At 35.8% G+C, this 7,411-nt stretch overlaps 1 non-coding gene across 1 annotated transcript; it reads right to left on the reverse strand.

Moving 5' to 3' along the window:
- Positions 1-982: 982 nt before the first annotated feature.
- On the reverse strand, positions 983-1,092 carry LOC118015455. Its single transcript, XR_004680626.1, has one exon. It is a non-coding gene; the product is annotated as a U6 spliceosomal RNA (small nuclear RNA).
- Positions 1,093-7,411: the final 6,319 nt, after the last annotated feature.

Genomic DNA, 7,411 nt, shown 5'->3' on the forward strand with positions numbered 1-7,411 from the left:
CTGCTATTTGAAGGCAACTGAAACGGGCATAATGGAGTTAAAAACCCGAAGACCATGCCCTTAAAATGTTTAATTGTGCTTTAGCCATAGTCACTTATTAAAGTTTTGTTACATTTTGACAGAGTAAAACACTGCATTTATCAAGGGCACTCTTTCTTACTTACAAACATTTTGAAACCTGTAGCAGGAACACAGGAGGAGGGGCAGAGCGAGAGACAGAGAGAGAGAGAGAGAAGTTTAAGCAGGCTCCACATCCAGCATGGAGCCGGATGTGGGGCTCAATCTTATTACCCTGAGATCATGACCTGAGCCCAAATCAAAAGTCGGCCACTTAACCAACTGAGCCACCCAGGTGCCCCGGGACAATTCTTGATAATAGATTTGAAAGTGAGGGTTAATAGAGTTGTCATAACTAGTTAATCAATCAATCAATCATTCTCTTTTTCACCAAAGTAGTATTTCTGTGGCAGTAATAGAAAGAGTGTATTATCCCCACAAAACATCGTATCCACCAGTCAAGTTTTGGAAATAAAGTTCTTCCACTGATATTTATGCACTTCTAGTATAAGTGTTTATGGGTTCAGTTAAGAAAACGTTATCACTTTCTATGTCTGTAAATTGGGAAGATGTATAATTGATATAAGTACTTCCTAGAGTTTTTGTGAGAAAGTAGCTGGTTCAGAACCAGGTACTAGCTCAGCATTCAACAAAATAGACTAACATTATTTTGTTGCTATTATTCTTTTTACCTTTCAGTTTGTGCTTTTGTGGCATAATCAACCTATATTTCCAGTTTTATTGAGATGTAATTGATATACAACACTGCATATATTTAAGATGTATAGCATAATAATTTGATTTACATATATCATGAAATAATTACCACAAGTTTAGTTAACATCTATTATCTCATATAGTTACGAAAAATTATTTTCATTGTGATAAGAACTCAGGATTTACTCTCTTAACTTTCATGTATACCAAAAATATGGAACATGTCACAAAATTGTGTGTCATCCATGTAAGAAGTCATGCTGATCTTCTCTGTATCGTTCCAATTTTAGTATATGTGCTGCCAAAGTGATATTGTACTGTTTACAATATATACAAATATTGTATATATATGTTATATATAATGCCTATTTCAGTAGACCTTCCATCTTTGTCAGACAAAGCAATTCTTTTCAAGAAATTATTTCTTAACAGTGAATTAAGTGGTGAGGAAGTGACATTACGTGGTGTATTTTAGCAATCAACAAAAGATGAGAGTCTTTCTGAAATATTTATTTTAGGTCCTAGAATTTAAACATTGGACATTTATTCTTCTTGATCATCTTTTAAGATCAGACAATAAACAGTTTGATTTGACATATTTCCTCTTTGGTGTTTCATACATCTGTTAAAACATAACAAACAGGGGTAGCACTTAATGAGAATCTGGAGAAGGATGTATATAAATAAACTGAATTTCAACTTGCAAGGTTTTTTTTTTAATTTTTTTTTTAAATTTTTTTTTGAGAGAGAGAGAATAACAGAGAGAGAGAGGAGAAGGGTGAGGGTCAGAGGGAGAAGCAGACTCCCTGCCGAGCAGGGAGCCCGATGCGGGACTCGATCCCGGGACTCCAGGATCATGACCTGAGCCGAAGGCAGTCGCTTAACCAACTGAGCCACCCAGGCGCCCCAACTTGCAAGTTATTAATTGTTCCTTGTTATTAAAATAGATGTAACATATTTATTATGGGATCTTTCTGCCAAATAACTGCAGCTTATTTCGAATAGTGGCTTCACAATCACAATAATATCTTAGTTAAGAAAGCCACATCATAGCCTAAGTGTATCAATATCACTATTTTACTAAAAATGCACCTAGTTTATTAAATGTTATATATTTCTAAATTTTTAAGATTAAATTTAATTATGCATAGAGGCAAAATTTTCCCCAAAATAATGTTATTTTTGAAGTAGTTAACCTTTAACATAGGACCAGCTTCTTCTTAGCTCAAGGGCTTTGTCCTAGTTCTTTTTTTTTTTTTTTTTTTTTTAAGATTTTATTTATTTATTTGACAGAGAGAGATAGCAAGGGCAGGAACACAAGCAGGGGGAGTGGGAGAGGGAGAAGCAGGCTTCCTGAGGAGCAGGGAGCCCGATGCGGGGCTCGATCCCAGGATCCTGGGATCATGACCTGAGCCGAAGGTAGACGCTTAACGACTGAGCCACCCAGGTGCCCCTTTGTCCTAGTTCTTTTCGGCATACTTTATATTTACCTATTTTCCATTCAAATAAGTGCACTTAAGCAGATATATTGTTTACCCAGTCTATAATAGAGATAGTAATCATCTACTTCTAATTTGCTTACCAAAAAAAAAATCTTTCAGCCATATATTAATAGGTTTTAATACACCGAGGGCTCATACTGACCCTTAAAACAGCAACAGTAATATAGTAAAGCATCCACCTTAGTTACAAACTCCAAGTATTTTAATTGCCTCCATGATAGTTATAGTTGACTCCAGTTTTAAATGTCATTGCTGGTCAGGTTGTTAATAAGCTTTTTTCCCCCCATGATTATTTCCTAAGTGATTCAGGGTTCGGAATCTGAACACTCCTACTCAGAGTAAACATAAAATAAACAGATAAAGGCCTAATGAGGGCAAAGTTGGGTCAAAATGATTTCATTATAAATGTTATATCACTGTAGCTATCCTCATTCTCACTTTTAGAAAGGTTTTATAAAGAAATAAGCAAATTTTTTATCATCATTTCTGAAATTAAATCAGTCATATAGTCAACAAGTATTTGCTGAGGAATGACTGTGTCAGACACTTTTCTAAAGCAAGCAGTGTTGGGGTTTCTGGGTGGCTCAGTCGTTAAGCAGCTGCCTTCGGCTCAGGTCATGATCCTAGGGGCCTGGGATCGAGCCTCACATCAGGCTCCCTGCTCGGCGGGAAGCCTGCTTCTCCCTCTCCCACTCCCCCTGCTTGTGTTCCTGCTCTCGCTCTCTCTCCCTGTCAAATAAATAAATAAATAAAATCTTTAAAAAATAAAAAAAAAGCAAGCAGTGGACAGACAGGCAAGGACCTTGCTTTAGGGGTGCTTACATTCTGGAGAGAATCTTGGATGGATTTCAGATTGAATAGTCAGAAAAATAAAGAAAACCAATATAATATTAAACAAGATAAATTAGAGAAGTGACAGTGTTACTAAAAAGAAAAAAAAATACTTCTGTGACGCACTGAGGGGATATCTTTTAGATTTGGTGGTTCAGGAAACCCTTCTCGAAGGGACAAATTGGAAATGATATCTGAATTATGCAAAGTACTTGTCTGTGTGACCAACTGGAAGCAGAGCATTGCAGGCAAAGGGAATAAAAAATAGGAAAGAAATGATGGAATATTTGTATTTCATCAAAATGTGAACCACAGAAGTTCAATGACATTTTAATTTTTGAAATATCCTGAAAATATATCGATACAGTGTTTTAAGAAATGTTGTGGAAGCAAGGAGGGGCGCCTGGGTGGCTCAGTTGGTTAAGCGACTGCCTTCGGCTCAGGTCATGATCCTGGAGTCCCGGGATCGAGTCCCGCATCGGGCTCCCTGCTCGGCAGGGAGTCTGCTTCTCCCTCTGGCCCTCCTCCCTCTTGTGCTCTCTGTCTCTCATTCTCTCTCTCAAATAAATAAATAAAATCTTAAAAAAAAAAGAAAAGAAAAGAAATGTTGTGGAAGCAAGGAATAAAAAAAAAGTGGGCAATGACTTCAGAAAAAGATGTAAGAGAGCCGTCTCTGAACCTAATGTTCTTATACAACACCATTGTAAGGAAATTCGTGAATATGAGTGCTCATTTCAACAATAATTTTCTACCTATTTCTTCATAGGAAGGATGCCCAATTATCTCAGTCATTACAAACTTTGAGGTGACCTTCTAAAATATTTGTATGAACTATTTAGAAATATTATTGTTGTTCCAACCCACAGTGAGAATTGCATTTTATCCTACAACCCAGTACTCACACTCAGACTCATACTCACACTCACACACACACACAGAGGTATGTGCATATATAGCTGAAAAATGTTTCCCAAAACAATACTATGTGTGATGAACTCTTGATATTTTCTATCATTTCATATTTAAAACATGCTGATTACAACCTACTAAATTGATTTTATGAGCCATCAATGGGTTTCAACTTGAAGATTAGAAATCTTGTTCTAAAAGTCATTCAGCAATTGACATAGCCTAATCTATACATCAAAAAAAAAAAAAAAAAAAAAAACCTAGGCCAATTTCTATAGACTAATTAAAGTTATTTATCCTTTCAGAAAAAAAAAAAAGTAGTATAGTTCTTCAATGTTTTTCACAAACACTAAATTGAGAACAAAAACAAAGAAGAAAAAACCAGAATTATTCTTTTCTTTGCCTGACAGCACGGTAATTTTGTGTTTGTAAGGAAGGCAATGCTTATATTTAATAGGGTGGTAGAAAGATTTCTGTACTTATAAGGAAAGGTGATTTTCTTTCTGGTCACTCCTGGCCCCAAGTATTGGTCTCAATTATCCCTTAAATGCAGAAAGGAAGCATCTAAGAATTTAACAGTAGAGAACTCTTAAGAGAATTGTAGTAGAAAATCAAAATGGTATTGGTTTAAAAACTTCATAACAGCAATCTAATATTTACAAAATAAACTTTTAACAGTAATACTTGAAATTTTTGCTTTAATTTATCCTTAAAATTTTAACCACCTCAAGTAGAAATGTCACATAATAAGTTATTCCAAAACACAGTTTCACACAAACTTTGGCTTCAGAATACATATTTACACAAATATTTGATGTTTTGGAATTTGCCCACAATCCACAAGAACAGAAGTAAAGTCATACTTTGCGTATATGGGTTTCAACAGACTGAAAGCCTGCCTTTATGCTGCCTTCCTTCTCAACTCTGACCCTAAGATACCTTATGTTTCTCATTTGTTACATTGAAATAATTTTTAAAAATTTGTTACACATAACTTGTAAAAATAATATCGTATAAACTAGAAAGTCTAATAAGTGCTTCAGATTTATGTAGGAAGCATGCAGACCCTGGCATTTATCATAGGCAAATCCTGGAGCCTTGCAAGATGCCTGTTAATTCCCTGTGAGCGGGCCCGGTAGTCTGACTCTTGTGCCTTTTCAACTCCTTCTTGTCTACTCTGGGTCACCCTGAGCGAAGCCATCAACTCTGCTATAAACCTTTACAGACTTTATTGTAGACTTAGAAGGTTATGTGGCCGGGTCCCATCAGGAATCCCACAAACTTCCCCCATCGGCTGATTCCACCCACTTGGCTTATTGCATCTAAATTTCCAAATTCCTTCCTATGGAATCCACAAGCTGCTGCCCTTATCTTCAGTGGAATCATTTTACCACACTCCAGGCCTCTTGAATATAAGATATTCCCCACCACATGGCTTACCTTGAAGTTCACTGACAACAGGAAATCTCTTCTGTAACAGAAATTCTCAAACACTACAATATATATATACATGTATTGAGAGCATCTTCTGCAGATCTGAGAAGGTGCTGGATAGATGTCCTTTCACTTTTCTCCAAGGTAACCTTCACTTTTCTCCAAGGTAACCTCTACTTTAAGCTCTGGTTGAATTGCAGGCTGCAAGCACTTCAGTACTTAAGGGGTGAAACTTTCAATGAGTCTATAAGGCTCGTTTTAGCGGCTTAAGGAAGAAGTATCCAAATACTTCCATGGTGGGCCACAAGATCAAAAATCTACCCTGGTAAACTGTTTTGTTTTGTTCAAATCAACTTGGTTGAGGTACAATTTTTATTGAATAAACTGCATCAATTTTGAATATACAGTTTCATGTGTTTTGACACATTCATATACCTGTGTAACTACCAATATAATCAAGATCAGAATATTTACATCACCCAGGAAAGTTTTCTTTTGTCATTCTACCAAGTAAATTTCGAAAAACATCCTGAGGTGCTTTTTTTTTTTTTATTGTGTTATTTTAACATAATTTAGAAGAGAAAGAAAAAAGGATGACTTACTTATATTCAACAAATTCTCAAAAATTTCATCTTAGGTTCTTACTTTATTTCCAGCAAACAGTTCTGCAGTTTTTAAAAATGAGGGGTTCCATTTAACTCAGAACCACTCAGCAGTGGTAACTAAGTGTGGTCCAACATTCCCAGAACTCAGTGCATTTTATAATTGAATTTCTATTTTTCCTTGAACAGTCTACAATGCCTTTGTTTTTTCCTCACAGATTACAATTCAGCATGTTTCAGCATTCTGCTACATGAGTAACAAAGTATAAAGCCCTTGATCTGAGGAAGCAGCTAAGTAAATATCAGTTGGTTTCCAAGAACTAGTCATATGACATATTAAAATAAACCAAATGCCCAGTCTCTGGTTCATCTTAATTCAAGTATTCCATAAATTGGCAATGGTCAAAGGCATAGTTACAAAAAAATCAGAAGATTTAAAACTTTTTTCTCTCATCTCTTGCAGTGAACCTGACTTGCAGACTTCTCAGCACAAAGTACATTTGATAGAAACTTGCCTTTTGAATTGCAAAAAGTGTTAAAAACACATATTTCTACATTATTTTATTACAGAAGTCTATTTGTGGCAAATCAAGCCCAGCTTTTTCATGTTTAGAACAAATATGTAGAATTTCTTCCTGGAGAGTAATTAAATCCTCCTGGGGAATGTAATCTAGAAAGTGGAGACAGTGTGGTTCATATATTAGATATTCCTCAGTACAGGGATAGACTTAAATCAGAGAAGAAAATCAGGAAGTAGTTGGAAATTTGAATCTGAAAAGGATCAGGGACAATTAAAAGTTCTCAACATGGAAGCAACACATGTCCAAGGAAAACACCGTAGATAGACCCAATGGAATATTATACAGCCATAAAAAAGGATGAGGTCATGCTATTTGTGACAACATGGATGGACCTAGAGGGGATTATGTTAAGTGAAATAAGTCAAACTGAGAAAGCAAATACCATATTATTCCACTCATAAATGGGATCTAAAAAATGAATAAACAAACCAAAAGCAAAATCAGAACTATATAGAAAACAAACCGATAGTTGTCAGAGGGTAGGCAGGTGAAGAGTTGGGCAAAATGGGTGAAGGGGTGAGGGAGACACAGGCCTCCAGTATGGTGGGAATAAAAAGCAGAGCATAAGGAATACAGTCAATGATACCGTAATAACAATGTAATGGAACAAATGGGAGCTATACTCGTGGTGAGCACAGCATAATGTTTAAACTTGTCAAATCACTAAGCTGTACACCTGAAACTAATGTAACATTGTGTGCCAACTATATTCAAATTAGAAAGAAAGAAAGAAAGAAAGAAAGAAAGAAAGAAAGAAAGAAAGAAAGAAAGAAAGAAA

The sequence above is a fragment of the Mirounga leonina genome, unplaced genomic scaffold (genome assembly GCF_011800145.1).
Source record: "Mirounga leonina isolate KUSES-001 unplaced genomic scaffold, KU_Mleo_1.0 Mir_165, whole genome shotgun sequence".
Lineage (NCBI taxonomy): Eukaryota > Metazoa > Chordata > Mammalia > Carnivora > Phocidae > Mirounga > Mirounga leonina.